Source organism: Dysidea avara, chromosome 1, assembly GCF_963678975.1.
Source record: "Dysidea avara chromosome 1, odDysAvar1.4, whole genome shotgun sequence".
Lineage (NCBI taxonomy): Eukaryota > Metazoa > Porifera > Demospongiae > Dictyoceratida > Dysideidae > Dysidea > Dysidea avara.
In genome coordinates, this window is record NC_089272.1 from 11740170 (window position 1) to 11761317 (window position 21148).

A 21148-nucleotide genomic window follows, 5' to 3' on the forward strand; every position below is an offset into this window, starting at 1 on the left:
AGCCAGTAGGTACACCTCTACCATACAGCAAGCTGGTAGGTACACCCCTACCATACAGCAAGCCAGTAGGTACACCTCTACCATACAGCAAGCTGGTAGGTACACCCTACCATACAGCAAGCCAGTAGGTACACCCTACCATACAGCAAACTGGTAGGTACACCCCTACCATACAGCAAGCCAGTAGGTACACCTCTACCATACAGCAAGCTGGTAGGTACACCCCTACCATACAGCAAACCAGTAGGTACACCCCTACCATAAAGCAAGCTGGTAGGTACACCCCTACCATACAGCAAGCTGGTAGGTACACCCCTACCATACAGCAAGCTGGTAGGTACACCCCTACCATATAGCAAGCTGGTAGGTACATCCCTACCATACACCAAGCTGGTAGCTAGATACATCCTTACTATACCTCAAGCCTACCATACAGCAGGTTTATAAGTTGTACACCTGGTCAGTAATGTACTTTACTACTTGAGCCCTGAAGAGTAAACACCATAGTCCCCTAGATGTTCACAACAAATGTTGTTAACTAATACCTCCCATAAAAATTGCACCGGTCAAACGTAAACAACACTTCTAATTCTAAGATGTAACAATTGAGTGCACATTTACATTAAAAATACTTATGCTTTAATTTCTGATAAAAAACTTTTGATAATTCTTAGCGTTCTAAGCCAACTATTAATGTTTCATGTCCATAAATCACGGCTCTTACTCCGTGATTATTGAGTGAAATTGATACCACACTAACTATATTTTGCAAGTGAAAAACCCCAACATACTTGTGTACCTGTGAAATGTGTCTTGCAGTAATTTAAAACAAAATTCTATAATTCCCACAGTTTAAGGGTATGTACTAGTTAGCCTCAGGCTCTTTAAACTAATTGGTAGAGCGGCAAAAATATTTGTTTGCTGCTCCATCCAATTTTCATCTTTAATAGTAAAGTTATCCTGATGTTCTGCAACTTAAAACAAATATAAGATCTACAATTATGTGTTTACCATGAGTCTAGGTTTACCCCTGATCACCAGGAAGGTATAGTATCACCTCTACCTACAGTATCCCTGTAGGTACCATACAACAAATTAATCGCTAGGTACATCCCTACCATACAGCAAATTAATTGGTAGGTACATTTCTCTAGCATCAAGGGATAGCTATGACATTAGAGGAGATGCCGCTTAACTGATCTCACTTCAAAGTCCTAAGCCAAGTATACCTACTTCCAGAAATTTAATTATCACATCACAGTACAGTAGTAACCATCCTGTTTACCACATTATTGCCTTAAACAGGAAGTGAGGTGCTATCTCAGCCAGTGTCATACCACTCTACAGAATGTATTTCTTATGCTGTCTTCCATGAAATGCATGTTGTGTCCAGGTGCATTACCAGTCTGCTGGTTACCCTATGCTGGATCCCTTGACTTATGCAAGACAACAAGCATATGGCTGCGGCATGCTAAGCATTGTAACTAACTATAAGAGCTTAATAGTACCCTAATTACCTGCATTAGCATACACACGTGACTGTCAACTGTGGAGCCGAACAAACTGTTGTAGTTGTGACTCAGAAATAAGATATGCTTGCTGTCACAATAGCATCTGAAAGGCTAACTGAAAGTACATGCCTACCACAGCCACATTATCTACATGATGTCAACCTGTGGTGAATGGTCTAGTTGTAGCTCAGTGGAGGTTGATGATAATGTTGTAGTAATACTCTGCTGCTCCCATACTTGATAAGTTCCAGTATTAATATCAACTCAATAAAACTTTTCCAGCACTGCAAACAATTAGTGATACTGCTGCTCCTTAGCTACCACTGCTACCCTGCTATAGCATAGAATGATCTAAAACAGGAAGGCTGCTACATATGGTACCACCGCAAACCTGTTGTTGATACCTTCTAATACATACCGCAATAACTAAACCCTATTGTTAGTTGTTTACTGACACCTTGCCTGCATAGTGTTTAACCAGTCCCATAGACTAATGTTGCTATGGCTACCTTCAAGTTAACACTGTTTAACAGTTAACACTGTTTAACCTTCAATTAAACTTGTACTCCACCCAACTTTAGGCTTTGCTTGGAAAGGAAATATGGTTTATAGAAACTAATTTCATAGCAATGAATAATCTCTGATATCACTGCTATCACTTCGTTATGTCTCTGAAGCGCTCATGGTGGCTCTAGCAAATCGTGATCGTGCACTTACAGGAAAAAGTATACTATATTCGCCATGCATGGATACTATGTGCGATCTTCTAAGTGTAAGAAGTGCTGTTACAGCTTTCAGCCTTGACTAACGCTACAACAAAGCACAAAGGATTTCACACAATAGAATCCTGTAAATTTATTGTTATACGGTTTCTTTAACATACTGAACTTCTGCCAATAGTGAATGGTGAGAGAACTTAGAAAATTTCAAGGTATAGGGTGATTGGCAATCTGTGGAATACGGGCATATTAATAGGTCAGGGACACACGGAAGGACTCTGTAAGCATGGCTATATAGCTTTTAGCATGAAAAAGTGGATAACTCTTGCTGTACATGAGTGAAACAGAATAAGAAGAATAATAATATGAATAAAACGACAAATTTCAGTTTTGTCCCAAATACACGTACTGTTTCCTTTTCACTTGATACTTACTAGTGGACCAATACTCATTGCAAATAAACACCAGAGGGTGGTTTTGAGTTGGAGGATACTTTCCAGGATGGTATTTAGGTGTACGTTTTATTAGAGTATTTGCAAAAAACATGGGTGAACCTTATTATGAACCCACTATCATGGTTCATGATAGTTTGATAGGCAGTTTAGAAGCAATAGACTGAAGCCTTTAAATGTTCAGTGGTGATAGGGATAATTAATTATAAACAACAAGAGAATTACAATTTTAAGGACAATGAGACTATGTATATATGTAACTGACAGCAGTGAAACTAGGTCACAATTGCTGACCTGGATAACAACCTGAGTCAGACACACATTTGACCTAGATTAATTAAAACTGAGGCATGTACCAAGAGCTACATTTTGGGTGCTCCACTAACAGACAGTATAGCAGGTTTTTGTAGGTAGGAATTAATTTTAGCGTTTGGGGTCATTCACTAAAATTTACTTCATCAGAATTTTAGCACCATGATAATAATGTTGTCACGTGATTTAGTCTAAGGTCACAGCTTCATCACTAAACACTCTGGAAAGATACGTTTGCCCAGCTAAAGCCAGGGATGCAGCTGTGAACGGTTATGCGAGTAGAAGTAAGAAGTGCAGGTATTGAAAGGTGCACATGACCCGCACTAACCAATAGCTCAAACTAAAAGTAATTACTATTTAACCTGCAGGCCTGTTAGCAAGGATCCTGTTCTCTAGTAAATCTTTCTCCCAGCCAATTTAGAGTGTATAGTTTAACAATGGCTACAGTACGACCCAGGATGTGAAGGACAGCAGACAAAGCAATGTAATGGTTGCGCGTATGATACCATGCAGCATGAATTGCTCTGTTTTCACTCTACTACTGTACGTAGTTGAAACAAAACTGTTTTGCATTTGCTACAAGTATTACTACATCAGATTTCTGTGCATATTTTAATCAAAAGTGATATTTAAATGTTAGCGTTGCCATCAATCACTAAATTTTCTTCCACTAATTTTAAATTTCGCAGGAAATTTCAGATGCCTGTACTACAGTAAGTTAAGTGAATGGGTAGCTATACAAGAACTAAACAGGTACAAGTTTTAAACAATCAGTCAGTAGGTGGGGTTCAAAATACATAGCTATGTACATTTACTGATAGCAAAACATTTTTGTTACCCTGTACTATAAATGGGTATTTTGGTCATCCATACAAACTTCTATACATCTTAGTGATAAGTTAATGTGGCTCCATGCCTACAGACAATATGACACATTCTTAGCAGGTAGCTAGCTAGGTGGTACCACCAGGCAAGGTGATGGGGCTATGCAAATAAACTGGCTCATCACTACAGTCCTAACGCTAGCTAGTGTTAAGTACTGAAGCAACAAAGGAAAACATCTACGCTACAACACTAGCCTCTATCACGCTTTATCACTGTGAGTACACATGGATCATAAGTGTATTCTAATTAATTAGTGCACGTGTTAGTTTCATGACTTGTAAGGAAGAGCAGTACCAGCAGTTGTAGCTCGATATTGGTGTCTCCGGTGTTACAAGAGATGGAGAATACTTGGATTATTGTTTAAAAGCTGTTTCCAGCTCAGTCCGTCAGTCCAGTCTGCGAGTCGAGTCCGTGGAAAAAAGTAGGCCGCTTGTTTTAGGTAATCCAAATTTCATGGAGAAACCATATGGAAACTGTTCCCAGCCACCTTAAAATTAATAGTTGTAGGCTGTTGAAAACAATATGCTGTACATTATACAATTGGATAATATTGTCTTTACTATCAACTCTTACTGGAGATTTTAGGAGCCCCGTACATTGCAAGTTTCAAAATACACTAACGCATATTGTAACAATATCACTGTAACATTACATCATGTACAGATACTAGTGTACTAATTTTAAGAGTTGTATTATAAGTGAGGTCGTTGTGTAGTTCAACATAACATGTATAATACTTACCCAGTCAACAACATTAAAATTATATCCTGTTTGCTTCAATCTTTTTAGTTCCTCCAAGTCTCCATTTCTAGCTGCCTCTATCACTTTATACTCCTCATCCCACTATAATAGTAATAATCATATATACTAATTGGGGACAGTGACCATTACAACTAAACACATAATGGAGTACTAAAAAGGCACTTGAATAAAAGTATGAAGCTTAAAAAGCATAATTATATAAAAGTGGTGCCAGCCTTCGAACGTTGCTCTTGCTCGCACCGCTCAATTGTGAGTGATTAAAAAAACTCACAAATTAAAGAGCGCAGCACCCATTTCCTTCACGTCTTATGGGATGAATACTCACGAAGGTATGGGTGCCACACCCTTTAATTAGTGAGTTTTTGATCATTTACAATCGAGCGGTGCGAGCGAGTGCAACATTACGTTTGAGCAGTACTGTACCTGTATTGCAGTTAGCAAATAACCTGTACTCACTATTAATAACTTTTACTTGTGGTATATGTATCTTTAAGCTAAACAGCAATTACATATGGTCTGTATGGATAGTTGAAATGTTACTGAGTAAAACATAGTGTGGTCAGGCCCGTAGCCAGGAATTTTGAAAGGGGGGTTCTTTTTGACCAAAAGTGGACCTTTACTTGCATGATGATTAATAAAGGTACTGAGACTGGGTGTGCAAAGCACACCCAATCTAGGGGGGTCTGGGGGCATGCCCCCCCCAGAAAATTTTTTGAAAACATACTAAAAGGTTGAATTTAGTGGCATTTCAGTCAATAAAATAACATTTTTCTTAGGTAAACTGAAGACCAGCTGTATGAATGATATCTGGAAAAGTATCTCTACTGCTACTGTAATTATACCATCTGCACATACATGTGTCTAAATATAATATATTGGAATGTCACAATGAATAAGAATGGGAAAGATTGAGCACCCTGCCATGATCAACAGGGGCAGTGTAGCAGAACAAAGGGTGTCTTAAACAATGAAATTTACACATTGCATGGAGTTGAAGCATGGATGCTATTCGTGGGCTCTGCATGGAGGGGCTTGTCCACCAAAATCTTATATTTTAATGAAAGCTCGGTTTAGACAATCTACATGTAAATTAAGTAGTTTTTAAAAGAAAATGTAATTGTGACTGTTCTATTAGAGTGATTGTTCTATTAGAGTGGTTGACTGCTCTATTAGAGTATCTCGATCTTGCATTGCATTTAATGAAAGCACTGAATGAGTTACTCGGAGCACTTATTTTAGCTTCTTATTATAGTGGTATCTAGTAAACTGTAGCTAATGGACTTTTGCTCCTGAAAATTTGGACTTGTATACTAAAATTGTGGACCTTTTTGCTAAAATTGTGGACCTTTTACTGAAATTGTGGACCTTTCTTCCAAGAGGGCGGTTCTTCAGAACCCCCCGAACCCCCCCTGGCTACGGGCCTGGTGGTAAATGTGTGTAAAACTTATAACACTATATGGATACTGTGACATTTTCTTAATACCCACAATTGTCATACCACCCAGTACTATTGTAGTGTATGAACCAGTAGATGATCTAGAGGACTCCAAAAAGTTTATCATCCTAGGAAGGTAAGAACACTGGACTGGACTACTGGACTGTAGGGCTGAGCGATATTATCGTTTTAGCAATATATCGTGATATTTTTGAAAGTATCGATATCGCACTATTTTGTTATTGACTATAATTCCCATGTTTGAAGCAGTATTGAAGAGAGATAGCTACTGCTAGATTTGCACGAAGACACAGTGTAAAAAAAAATTTAGAGGATTAGATGTTGAAATGATGCACATGTACTAACCCATAATTGAATCTTTCATGGATGCATATATAATACATCAGTGGTTGCACTTGTATTGGGGCTTTTGTCTGATATGTATACCCTCAGACCTTGGGCTGTCAGGCATACATATCAGGTAAAGCCCTCATGCCAGTGTTAGAACTATTACATGTATTATGTGTTGTACCACTACTGTGTTTATGTACACATTGGCTTAGTATCATCATACATGTGCATAATTCTTATCTGTAAAATTGAATGATTTGGTAGAGAAGGCAACCAAGTAGGCATTTCAAAGAACTGACAATAGGAAAATCAATTATAATTTATCACCATAACATAACCTCAAAGCATGTGTTACAATAACTGTTACTGTAAACAAGGACGATGTGGCCAGTTTGATGCTACCTTTAAAGACTTCCTACAGGAATACTGAGCAATACACTATGTAGCACCAGCTATGAATGACTTATTTGTAAGTATCGTGAACTATTCAGTATTGTGAATAGTGGCTTTAGTATCGATCGTGATACTAAAATGGCAGTATCGCTCAGCCCTACTGGACTGGTGTATGATTACTGGTTTCTGGTAGTATTTTTCAATAGTTTTGTTAGACACATTGGCTGTTATACTCTCTCCAACACACTTTTAGTCTTAACTGCTTGAATGTGAGTGTGACATGTCCCAAGATTATTGCACTAGCTATGGTACTGGTGATAATACACATTCAAATTTAAAACATGGTATGCTATGTATGTATGTATGCAAGTAGTCTGCAATAGGGGTGTATCCATTCACTGGACTGGAGTGCTGGACTGGAATAGTGGACTGGAGGCTGGACTGGCATATTTTTGGTTTTTGCACATCCTGTGGTTAAAATTTATTGAGTCTTGCAAGCCAAGGGTCCTGAGGGAACCTACAGCCCACTACTAAATGCTGAATATGAGCAGTAGAGTATGCGATAACTGTCTTTTAATAGTTTCGCTGTGATTTATGTCCTACAACACTTATTCCTTACCCTGGTGTATAGTGATGCTGTAGGGAATGTATATCAGCAATAATTAACCAGCGATCAACTCTCCAGTTGACAAGATATCCTTAGCGTGAGCTCAAGGAGCAAGCTATATGTAGTATAGTCTTGCATGGCAAGACCTTTACTTCTGGAGAAGGCTTACCGATTAGAAATTCTTTCAGCATGTGCTTAATTATAATCATTGCGTCCCACAGCACTGAAAACAAGTCCGTCCATGCTAGCTCAATTCCTGAGCTTACACTAAGGATATCTTGAAGGATATTGTCAACTGGCAAGTCGATCACTGGTTAATTATTGCTGATATACATTCCCTACAGCATTACTGTACACCAGGGTAGGGAATAAGTGTTGTAGGACATAATAAATCACAGCAAAACTATTAAAAGACAGTTATCGCATACTCTACTGCTCATATTCAGCATTTAGTAGTGGGCTGTAGGTTCCCTCAGGACCCTTGACTTGTAAGACTCAATACATTTTAACCACAGAATGTGCAAAAACCATAAATATACCAGTCCAATAGTCCGGTCCAGTATTCCAGTCCAGTAGTCCATTCCAGTGAATGGATACACCCCCTGCAATAGGATGCTTTGGTGGAGAATGTAACAAGTGGGCATTTCTTTTTCACAAATACAGCAACAAACACAACCATGCATATACCCAGGAATGTAAAACAATGAAATTAAGAATCAAAAACACTAGTCCAGTGCTTGTACCTTCCCCATGACCTCAAAACCTCCCTAGGTGATGGTTGTATATAATCACTGGACTGGACTAGTGGACTGGACTAGTGGACTGGACTAGTGGACTGGACTGGTGGACTGGACTAGTGGATTGGACTACTGGACTCAGGTATTTCCCTTTTTTACCAAATATTTGGGCAACTGGTCATAAGTATGTTATTCTCATGTAGTTAAACTACACATAAAGAAACCCACACAAGAAAAGTGTGATCATGTCAGACTTGTCAACATTACCAGCTGCAGCTATGTTTCAGCTATGGAATAGCAAGACAGTTAACTATCACCACTTAATTTAGCTGACTTGATGACTGTAACATGTATTTAGGATACATGGTTACTATGACACTACATACACATGTACTGTATGGTTTGTACTTCATGATCCCTGTGTTCACAGGCTTTAAGCCTTCTCACAGGTCCCTAGTGATAGCATTCACAGAATAGAACAGAATGATTAGACAAGTGGTAGTCTTACAATAGAGATTATGCCAACAGAGAGAATTGCACACAATCCTAAGATGAACAGGCAGTATGTTCACCTACATTCACTGTAGCAATAGGTACAACCAGTTGCCCAAATGTGTCCTAAAAAGAAAAAAAAAATGAGTCCAGTAGTCCAGTCCAATACAAGCTGCTGTGGTGTAAGCAATTGACTGCCCTTTTCCAGCAAAAAAAAACTTGTTATTATGGTAGTGCCACACCAAGGTATGTTCTGTTCCTCTAGCCTCTGTACACATCTTCTGGTATCAATGATACATGGCTTTTTAGAACCTCTTTGGTCATTAGAATTCAACAAAGTCACACCTTTCTTTTGTTGCAACTTTATTCAGTGTCATTGTATCATCGCATTTCTGTTCTTGTGACTCAGTACAGTAGTGAAACTAATGTATTTTCTGGTGGTTGAACGTAGTGAATTAAAAAAGAAAATAAACTCCCACAAGAATACATAATGTGTTGCATCACGCCTCACATGACGCAGGGGGTGTATAAGGTGGGTTGTCACAATTTACATACATGACAGAGTGGAGCTATTTTGGGTTTTTCCCTGATGGTCGTTAAAAAAATGCCATCAGGTTTTTTCCTAGGGCTGCTTGGACTGAGCAGTTCTGAATTTTTTTGTTGTTAAGTTTATTATTATTATGCTAGCCCCCACTCTGCCACCCAAGCATTCCTGTAAATTGTCAATTATGATAGTAATGTAGTGTATGGTGATGTGTTTTTGCTTCTGTGTATGGTTACAAAGTCATTATCAGTAGCCAACCGTTGTGGTGGTACAGCCCCATTGGGTGAGAGAGTATATGCATGTGTACTGGGGGTGTATGGTGTAGTCAGGATATGATGTGGGAGTTTGTCTTTCAAGCCTTAATCTAATGCTTAGGTAGTTAAATAAAGCATAAGATGGTGACAAGCTTTGTTCACAGGTTCTAATCCTTTCTCGCAAAATCTCCAGAACTCCATCAATGGCCAAAAAACTTAGTATGCCATGCAAATATGGAAATCACACTGGTATGTGACACCATTTCCAATAGTCGTATATCTGTAGAGAAGTTCGGAATACAGAATAACGGAATTGCGGAATAACTAAATAAGCAAAAGTTATGTTTGCAGATGTACAAATAGTTACATGCTCTATAGCAATCATACTTTATTTACACCTTGCAACAGCTCTGCATGGCACACCACGGTAATGGATAAATAGCAACTGAGCATGTTAACATGGAACTATTAGAAGATGAAGGTAAGTGGTAGTAAACAAATTATGACAATGCAAATGGGACAAATCAAAACAAACACAAATTTGTTCATTTGTAATGGAAGTACTGTAAGAATGTGTGACCTACTTCTGGCCTTGTTAGAATTTATTATGCTACTATAGCAAAATTCCAATAATAAAGTCCTCGTCTACCACTACTGCGATTTTCATCACATGTAGCTCATTAGTACATACGTACTATATACAAGCAGAAGGAAAAATTGAAATATTAAGTTAGATTAGTGATCAATTAATAAAAAAGTAGTGAAACAAGGGAATGGTGACATAAGAGAGGTTGCCTACACCTTCAGATATATGTACTAATGTAAATTTAATCCCTATACTTCATTCTGACTAAATTAGTGATTAAATGAACATTAGTACACATTTGCAGGTATATAAGTGACCTCTCTTCAGTGTGTGAAATAACTTTTCAGACATGTCCCGTCATACTGTCAGGACATTGCAAAACTTGAGTGGACATCAAGCAATTCTACCGGGAATTTTGACCTTTATTGTTTCTCCTTTCCTGTGTTTCTAACACTTGGGATGTTTGTTTCAAACATTGGGACCACCAATGTACTGTAGAGCTGATTACTTATCAACCACTCACTGATACTGATAGTACAGCATTTCAAAGGGTAGCTACTGGCCACATGAAAGGGTTTCTATAGATCCAATTGGGCCTTTGTAAGAAAGGAGTTATAAGGACTTCAGTCAAGGCCTTCTACTTGCCTTGGAATGATATAGCTATATGGTCAAACTTTGTTTATGCTGTCATGGCTTAGAATATATAGTGGCTCTATCCCTAATATGAACAGATTCACTGATGACTTGTTCATTCTAGCTTAAAAACTGGTTGTGCAGGTGATCATGATTACCACAAGTATAAGTTATAAACACATTTTACTACTGCAGTATGGGAGATATGAATACCCGGACCGGACCGGACCAAAAGTCAATTCTCCAGGTAAGCAAGATTAGTCATGTTATAAATATTTACTGCTATTTATATCCTCTATATAGCGTTTATACACCACTCACCTTGCAACAACTCTGCCAAGTATGCGGTCGCGATGGTTGGGCAACACGAAGTATCCACTGTAGAACAACTAACTAAACTAAAACACTTTCTAATGTGCTTTAATACATGATCGCTACAAAGCTACATATTCTCCTGCTGTTCTTGCATAGAACTGGTAAACACGAGTGGCTGCACGAATTTGTTAGTGTCATGAGTTTCACTCTAGAAATCTATTCTGAAATAATTTAAGTACTGCCTACCTTGCTTAACTCCATGTGTTATTTATCACCAAATGGATTTCGAGACAAGTTTGACATTTTAACAGCTAATTAGTTTCAATCACTTTGCACAGCACGGCTCTAATAAATTCGGGCAGCGACACATGTGTGTGTGTGTGTGTGTCAGTTCTATGCAAATACATACAGCAGGAGAAAACGTAGCTTTGTAGCGATCATGTAGTAAAGCACATGTAGTAAAGCACATTAGATTCCCGTACCCAGACACATAGCTTTGTAGCGATCATGTAGTAAAGCACATTAGAAAGTATTTTAGTTTAGTTAGTTGTTCTACAGTGGATATTTTGTGTTACTCAACCATCGCGATCGCGTGCTTGGCAGAGTTGCTACAAGGTGAGTGGTGTATAAGCACTATAGAGGATGTAAATAGCAGTAAATATTTATAACATGGCTAATCTTGCTCACCTGGAGAATTAACTTTTGGTCTGGTCGGGTCTGGGTTTTCATAACCCCCCTGCAGTACAGGTGACTGATACAAGTAGGCTGGCACAACACAGTAAACTGTTAACCTCAGAGGTTAACTTGGGCATGCCTTTGTGGTCAGTACAAACCAAAAACACATAACTTAATTACATGTCAATACCATCATGTCTGGCCTCCTCCTAGCCAAATGCTAATGCTGTAAACTTTGAAAGGATAGTATTTCTGAACAAATTCAATTATGGCCTAGCACCTTGTGTAATTGACTGGAAATTGTCTGGTGTCCAGACATTACCTCTTGTTTTATTACTTAGTTTTTTGATCCCTAATCCAATTTAAAATTTCTATTTTTCCTTCTACTGTTATGTAGTTATCACTAATAACCTATGAATACTGTATCAAAAGAAAGGTAAGTCATAAAATTAATTTTGCATCTAACCATGTGCCTTGGTAACCAATTACTGCAAAATGCAATGCCAATTTTGCTTCATCTTCAGTTATGTTCTGCCTGTTACACAGCAATACAAATGAGGAACACAACAAGAAGTGTCTCAGCAATCATTACAGAAAATAAGGGACAATAAGCATAATAACTACCACCACAGCCACAGGGAAGTCATAATGCACTACCATCACTTTACACCTTAAATTGTCAGCGAAGAGAACTGAGACACAAAGGAGAACCAAGGTAAGTCTGTGATGTGTGTATTGTATGTACTGCAGTTGGCAAAAGGCATGTATTGCGACAAAACGATCCATGTCAAAACAGTAAGCCTGTAGCCTTATGTGTTATCGAGTTATGCTCGAAAGCGTCAGTTAGTTTAGTTAGTGTTAAATAAAAATTTTATAGAAATTTGTAGGAAATATTTGGAGTTGCTCTGAAGGAATTTTGGGCTTGGTTATGCTTAAACAATACTACCAAGCTGTTTTTGGGATGATTTTGAATGGTAAGAAAGCTAAAAAATCCATGATCCCGGATACAGTAATGTATATGATTATGTTACAAGACTTTGTAATAGATCGGAATGATTTATCTAGTGAATTGATTGAAAGTAACCATCTACCCCTGTTTAAATCCAAGCTGCAAACAATAATTAACTCGATTCATGATTGACTTTTATAGCAAATATCTTTGTATAGATAGGTATATGATTGTAATGTATTCTTTTGGGCTGGTCCTCTGGACGCATCAGACACCGTCTGTCTGTTTGTCCAGTAAACAAAATTAATTTTAAAATTTTAAAAAAGAGTCTTCAAAGAAAAAGAATTTTAAATAAAGTACTAAGTGTTATGTAGTTCACCATGAGGAAGTTTTGGTTTTACGGTGCCAATCCACTGAAATCAATACTGCATGTAATCACCCATCCATGCATGCAAGGCAGTGTGGAGGACAGGAATTTATTTAAGTGGCCTAGACAGTCCACAGCCAGTAGTATAATATAAAGTGTAACATAAAGAAATAACACTATATACACTATTAACATTAAGTATATACAAGATACAACAGAGGAGGCTAAGGTACTAACAGTGTGTATACATAAGAAGAAGTTTGCCGGCTACAAGAAACAGACATCATTGTGCTTAAATCAATGAAACACTGTAATTTTCATAAACTAACCTGCAGAACTAATTCACAATATATGTTTCTGTTTCATTGTAACACTAATATAGTATAGGTTAATGGGTGTAAAGACGTCAAAATTGCAAACCCATCATTCAATTCGTAGCAACACGACACACTTTAAACTTCACTGCTCTTTCCAACCGGAATCTGAGGCATCTAACTTGTGTCACAAGTAGTGATGTGCGATACTTATCGATATATCGGAATATCGTGATACTCCAGTTGTATTGCGATACCGATACACACGTACACGTATCAATATTTAGATTACGCAATCACAGAAATATGAAGGTCTAGCTTTCTTCAATTTAAGAGTGTAGCTGGGTCTTTTACCTGTTTCCTAGACTCCTTAAGCTTGTTATATAATAGTGCAATGGTGTAATGGCTGGTACTAAACAATAAAAATTTATCGTCTGCCCACGCACTTAGCTTCTTTGTACAAAGGATGTACTGTATCGCATATCGATATTGTATCGTGACTACACAGCTGTTAGATACAGATACACTATTTCAGGCGTATCGCACATCACTAGTCACAAGTTATTATGCCTTTTATCACATGTGGGAAATTAAATGGGGAAATTTTCTACACTTGGTTGCTTATAATTAGGCCATTTGACGTACCAAAAGTTTCATGAATTGAACTTCTTTTAGCATCATTATTCTTGCAGAGAGTTGCTCTACATGTATCACACCCAGAAAGTTACAAAACAGACTCAAGTTAGGTGATACACAATAATTAATTTTTTTAAACCAGGTACACGCCCACAGCTGGCCTTCGGCTGGCTGTGCCTGGTTTACTGAAATTGTTTTTTGTAAAAGTGTGTGAGTGTGTGTGTGTGTGTGTGTGTGTGTGTGTGTGTGTGTGTGTGTGTGTGTGTGTGTGTGTGTGTGTGTGTGTGTGTGTGTGTGTGTGTGTGTGTGTGTGTAGGCACCGGCCTATTATGCCCGAAATTTTACCTACTATGCTTTTGAGCATTGCTCAAAAATTAAGCCTATTATGCTCAAAATTATGCTTTCAAAATCAAGATTATGCTCTAGAAGTGACTGTTTTATTAGAGTATATTAGCCTTTCCTGACTGCAAGTGACTGCTCTATTAGAGTATCTCGATCTTATTTCTGCAAAGTGTGAATAACCAACAAAGAAACGGTTTAATAAGTTATATTACGTGTTTTTGATTATAAAATGCACTAATAATACTATTGGCAGTGAACATTTGCTTTCTTTCAGGCGTGCGTATTGCACATTTAATTAATTTTTCAAACATCGTCCCTATTATGCTGGCATTATGCTTGATGCTTTTGGTCACCTATTATGCTTTAAATTATGCCGGCATAATCGGCCGGTGCCTACGTGTGTGTGTGTGTGTGTGTGTGTGTGTGTGTGTGTATGTGTACCTATCTATATCTACCTATGTTTGTCCGTACGCACCTACGTGAGCAAAATCGTTAAATGGAAAAGCAGCTTTTACGTAAGAAGTAAAAGTTAAATGGAGTCTACATTAAACTTCCGCACAGGTAAACTTTGCTCTGAGGTGGTTTCTTTTTGGCGGTCTGAAATACGGGTGTGGCAACTCTCGCCAGACTTTGTGAATTACTTTCTCTTCAGGTTTTACAGGCATTTAACAACTGAAAAACAACTGTTCAGGCTTCATAGACTACCATGAATAGCCTATCCCTTCAAATTGGCATATCCCTACATATGCGAACGAAAATGAAGAGCAGCTTTGAAGCTTTGTTGAGTGAATTTGTGGAAAAAAACACGATAGTCAAACTATAAAACAGTTTAGAAGATACTTCTGTGCACAATGTGTTGATAAAAGAGGTTTGTTTAACAAGTGCTTCCTTAGAAGCGCATAGCAACATAATTGAAGAATTATGAAAACTTTGTGAATTACAAAATACGAGAATTACAATCAAATAATTATGTATTATTGCACAGCCAAAAACCTATAATACATGTAGTTGGTTAACAAGTTATGGCACCTGGTTTTAGAAGTAGCACAACATCAACTTGTTTAATCGACATGCCTGTTCCAGCTGGCATGAACAAAAGTATAGCAAATGTCTGCAAACTTCGTATTGAATTTATTTGGTTGATAATCAATACATTACTATTGAAAGGGATACGCCCCCAAAAGTACATAAAATGCTTGAAATGGTGTAAAAACACTGATTTTCATGCATTTTTGAAGTGCCAACAATATTACGTAGTGATACCAACAAAAAACAGTCTGCTAATTACTCACATACCTCTAAGGAATACTCTACCTTATTTTCAAGACTGTAGCTGCAGTGGATACGTGGGCCCAACACTGTTTCTAAACCCGGTTTGTCATTTTGCCCAATACGTAATGTATTGTGGGATTCACCAGTTACCAAGACTATGGGAATTCACCTTAAACTAATTAGTCTAAACACAAAAAATGGTCTGGAACATTGTGTACATGAACAGTACTTCTGTAATTCAAGGGAATTGTATGAAGAGTTGTTGCCCTCAAGCGGGCCATTCAGTTTAAAGACAAAAGTTAAGGAGAACCGCTTCGAGAAAGTGCTGCGTGAGTAACTTGGTAGTTTCTGTAGGCCTATAAACAGACACTATGATTCCTAACCCAACTTTTAGTGGGTTTCTTGTACGTTTTTGAACTTACCATGTCAGTAGATATGCGGAATTATATAAATTTTATTAGGTTTGAAATCCCAATTGCTAATTTCAATATGTCTTGATGTGAATTTTGTGTACTACCCTAAGGAGTGAGAAGGGAGGATAGCTACTCCTAGTTTTGTGCAGACTATTTTTACATGCAAACGTGTGGATGAAAAAAGTTGTTAACAGTTAAGTGGTTTTCTTTCCCCAACAAAAAGCAGTCTGGGTACGGGAATCAGTTTCCCTACCCTTACCTGGCTAATAAAAAATCCCAGAACAATATACAGAATGGGATATTATAATACTTACGGAATTAATTTCCTTCAAGCGAGCTCGTGGTGGCCGAGAATCGTCCGTTAGGTTGATATTCCGCTGTGCCATTTTAACCACGTGATGCTAGTGGGAAGAACTGTTTACATGGTAAGAATCGATTGTGGCATGACAAGGCAAACAAAGAACGCTTCAAGTGGCAACCCAGATGCACTCAAGAAAGTGGATCCAACAACCGAGAGGGAATGAGCAAAGTTTACGTATGTGCCCCTGAGGCGTGGAAGACGAGTGGCGTGTTAGTGGAAACTCTTAATTTTATTGGTAAGTGACACAGTTACTAAGTAATAATATAAGGCCAGACTGTACTGTGTATACAAAGAGGGATGTGTTATTAGCGGATTAGACTAGATCTCGCATATAAAAGGAAACTACCAGTATTAGTCTCGCGTAGCCAGGCCCTTTTCTTTCTTTTGTGTCGGGGTGGGAAAGAAAAGGGTCTGGTGAACATAGTATAGCATCGTCGTTGGACTATCCCGAAATTGTGGGGATTCTACTGCGCAGTTTCCGGATTGTTGTTTGGTGCAAATGACGTAATCTGCTGCATTTGCGTCCTGTTACCATAGATATTTCGGTAGTAGCTATGGTAACAGGATGCAAATAATGCAAATATTAGGAAATCACGTCATTCGTGCCAATCAACAATCTGGAAGCTGCGCAGTAGAATCTCCACAATCTCGGGATAGTCCAACGACGACGCTATACTATGTTCACCAGACCCTTTTCTTTCCCCGCCCCTACATAAAAGAAAGAAAAACGTCTGGCTATGCGAGACTACTACCAGTATATCAAATATACTGTATGTGCAATTAATTTCATACCCATTTTATGCTAGTCCAGCACCTAACTCATGAAACTGTTCAGTTTTTGACAAAAGCACCAAATTTCTTTTGGGGTTTGTAGCACGTGTACTTTTTAATTTTTTTTACCCACCAACCCTAATGACACTCCCTTCCACCCACATGTCTCTATGGAAAACAATCTAGAAGAAAAATAAATAAATGTAAGAATTTATTTATAGAAAAGACACCTAAAAAAGAACCTACAGAATCCCAGAAAATGTTAATGAACTGGTAAATTCCCATCTACAATGGCAAGATCTATTGCTGGAGGCACACCAGGGCACGTGATCGAGAACCCTGGATGCATGTGATGGAGGAACGAAGCAAGACAAACTGCAATGGAGCCAGCCCATCACCAATGAATATGGGAACTCCACTTCTCACTGAGTAAATGAACCAAATATTTATAGGTGGTAGTGGCTACTTTCCCCATTCCACCAGAGGAAGAAAAACCTAATGGGGTAAAGATGTTTCTCAGCCTCATGCCTACAAAAAGTGGCAGTCAAGGTGGTAGACTGATTGGAAGCTACAAAAGAATTAAAAATGCTAACATCAAAAAGGTGTGATGATGTACTGTAAGCACCTCCAAAAACCTGATACTCTGATGTCCACTTTAAAGTTTTACATTTCCATTACACAGTCACAGCTCTGTAGTGTCATGTACAAGGGATCATCCTGATGTGTATTGTTGCTTTATCGAAGGCACATAACAAAGTTATTGAGTGATTGGTTACAGATAGAATTTATTAAAATCTTTCTGTGTACATAAATCAAGCAATTATCCTTACAATGTTGATCAGATTGCAAAGACAACTTGTTGATTGGTACACTGATGTTGATATTCCAATGATTTTATGACCAATTAAACTTCATTACTCAACAACTTTGCTATAAACCTTCCGTAAAGAAATGATACACATCAGGATGATCCTTGTACATAGGGGCAGTGGAGCAGGCCAAAGAGTGAGGGGGCCAAGCTAGCTGTAAGGTAAAGACCAAAAAAAAAATGGTGACTACATGCTGACAATATAGCTGCCTCCACCAACTGTATCTCCTTACTTATAACTAACTACACATACGCAGTGAAGTAACTTGCTAGACTGCTTCTCTGAATACTGTGACTGTCTGCTCTACTAGAGTATCAAGATCCTGACTGTTCTTGTTCTATTAGAGTATCTCGATCTTTTCTTTCAAACATTGTCCCATAAAAGTGGAGGGGGGGCTTGGCTCCCCTACCCCCCTTCCCCCCATCTCCACCGCCTATGCTTGTACATGATACTACAGAACCAGGGGGTAAGACATTATGTCATAACATATATGATTTTGCATAATGGAATTGAATTACAATGTTAATTACATGATGAAAAACTAACTGTACCAGCTGCTTGTCAGGCTGAGAACATAGTTTGTTTTGTATGGCTTTTGATGGTCCATTTGTTGCAGCTGCAGGCTTTGTACTGGTCTAATACTAAATCAACTAATAGGATATTGACTGTGTTTCATGTAAACAAATAGTTTTATTAGCAAGGTCCAAAAAACAGGGTTCCCAAAGTACTTTTACATGCCTCCTATTTCTAAAATCATATAGTACATGTCATAAGAAATTTGGTGCTTTTATCAAAAAGTTAACGATCGTCTCAACTAGATGGTCTGAGGTATTTTATATACAATTTTTATAAAAACATGTTAGAAAATTACATTGAATTTTTTTATTTTATTTTTTTTTAAAATTCTGGAGCAACTTAACAGAAACACTTCGGGTCGATCTGAAGACACTTTGGGGCTTGATTATGCGCAACCAATACCGTCATGTTGTTGTGAGGAAAAATCAATGCAGGTTTTTGGGTTATATTATCGTGGGCCACGCCCACACCTTCAAAGTTTAATCAGTCCATTTCATGGTCTACTGTAAGACAGAAAATAAAGGACACTGATAATGTACAATATTGCTCATAAAATGATCACTGGCTGTAAATGTGTTATTGACAAATGACTTTTTAAATCCCAATAGTGTGTGTTTGATGTGAGCTTGATTCCTTGTTTATCATACTACCCATCACTTCCACACTTAAGTACCACTCCTGATTTTATTATTGCTGTAATTAGTCAAGTATGTATACTTTTAACTGTTTACACCAAAATATGTTGTATGTTATTTTGATTGTTAGTAACTAGTATATTGGTAAAAATGAATCCCCAACTCAGAGCCTCCAGTCTCTCGTGCTACTTCCTAACCATTGACCTACCACTGCTATCTCAACGTGAGCTTGAAGTTCATCTAGTTGAATCAGATGAGTCAGTGCTGCTCCAGAATATAGGTTAGAACATACCATATTCCAACACAGGGTGAATCCAGAATTTATATAGAGATTATGATACAAGTTGTTATTGGCCAGCAATCACAATTAATGACTGTTTGTGTTCAGTATAGTGGTATAACAAGTTGATGTTCTGCTTGTTCTAAAAACCAGGCACCCAGCACATTAGGGGTAGGGAAAAATAGTGGACCCAGGGAACGAGGAACCGTTACCAGGAGACCCAGGGACCCAACTCTTCTTGGAATTTTATACACTTCACAATATTCTATACTTGTACTAGGTACCTCTGCAAGTAGTCTTGCATGGCCAATCCACTTTTTCCCCGTCACAGTGTCTCACACGATGTTTAAACCAATTAGAAAATTATAAGCATCTCTGAAAAAGTGTCTGAAGCTGTAGGCCACTTGCTTGCTGCACAATGAGCATACTAGTCTATTATGTTGACTCGCTACTAAAATTTAGAAACATCATGCAAATACACCATGATGTACTGTATGAAGTCTGGTTGAATGTTGAGCTGCTGGACTGAATCTAGTAATCGCTATTTCCCCTGAATATTTGTTTACAATATTTCTAAATGTTAGTTGCATGTCGAAATAACAGATTGTATGTGTTTGTAATTAATTGTTTGCACTCTTGTTAAATGTAATTTTTCGTGAATATGTGTAGCCTTCAAAACCAGTTAACATATAGTTAGACTTTGACACATTTCTCTACAAGCTAAAATAACTTTGCAAGTATTAATGGTGGAAAGATCCCACATTACTGCATTATTCACCATAAACTCCACAATAAAAATGCCTTTCATCACGCCACTTAGAAAACAGCCTTCTTCATCAAATGTCCACCATGGCTGTACACTTGATAATCACTTGATCCTTTTAATATGGAAATGACAGATGATGTGTTTGTACATTAAGACTTGTCTGATTTGTGTGATGCTAACATTTTGAAAGTGAGAAGATTTTGAAACTACCACAAAAACGTTTGATACACCATGCTTCTAGTTTACTACAAGCATCTCTTTCTGGATGTGATGAAAACTATTTAATCCCTGCCAGTCACCCTATACCCAATAGCGTTTATTAGTCAAATCGATAAGGGAACTCCCCCTTTGCTTAACACTGATACTACAGTACAACATAATCTGACATGTGTACAAGTGTAAATAACAAATTATTCCATAGCCCATACATGTAACTTATCTACCAAAAGAAACTTCATAGCTACCAAGACAAGTCATGATTGTGTACAGTAAAAGTTTCCTTTGAAGTGTATAGTGTGAACATGTTACATGTACGTGTGTACTATTCCAATATTTAGTGTGTTTGTGACTTCATTTCAGATGACAAGACATTCACCTCATTAACTGGAACAAGTTTTCTGAAGTTGATGTCACTACTGGCACCTCACTTAAGGTCAGAACCAACACTGTAGTACATACAGTAGGTCTAAATTACACACTTTAAAACACAGGATTGTTCTGTGGAATTGAGAAGATATTCTGAAGCCTACACATTCTGTACCAGATGAGGTGAAACTTTTCTCTTTACTGAATATGTTACTGTACACATGTAACATTGTGTGTGTGTGTGTGTATGTGTGTGTGTGTGTGTGTGTGTGTCAGCGTTGAAACCGGGTCACTACTGCTGACCCGGATGTGACCCGAATTAAATTAAGCCGAAGAGCTATGTTTCGGG

At 38.0% G+C, this 21148-nt stretch overlaps 1 protein-coding gene and 3 long non-coding RNA genes across 25 annotated transcripts in view; 2 read left to right on the plus strand and 2 right to left on the minus strand.

The window, feature by feature from the left end:
- The window catches only part of LOC136256548 (uncharacterized), a 98011-nt gene extending 93289 nt beyond the window's left edge, over positions 1-4722 (minus strand). Inside the window, exon 1 of the long non-coding RNA XR_010701538.1 lies at positions 4621-4722. This is a non-coding gene — a long non-coding RNA (uncharacterized lncRNA). The remainder of the gene's footprint in view (positions 1-4620) is intronic.
- Positions 1-21148, plus strand: part of LOC136256393 (AMP deaminase 2-like) — a 331896-nt gene that overhangs the window by 298431 nt on the left and 12317 nt on the right. The gene's annotated exons all lie outside the window — the stretch shown is intronic.
- Positions 1-21148, minus strand: part of LOC136256555 (uncharacterized) — a 294555-nt gene that overhangs the window by 120766 nt on the left and 152641 nt on the right. The gene's annotated exons all lie outside the window — the stretch shown is intronic.
- Positions 16290-21148, plus strand: part of LOC136256540 (uncharacterized) — an 11589-nt gene continuing 6730 nt past the window's right edge. The window contains exons 1-3 of the long non-coding RNA XR_010701535.1: positions 16290-16552; positions 20794-20866; positions 20925-20982. This is a non-coding gene — a long non-coding RNA (uncharacterized lncRNA). The remainder of the gene's footprint in view (positions 16553-20793; positions 20867-20924; positions 20983-21148) is intronic.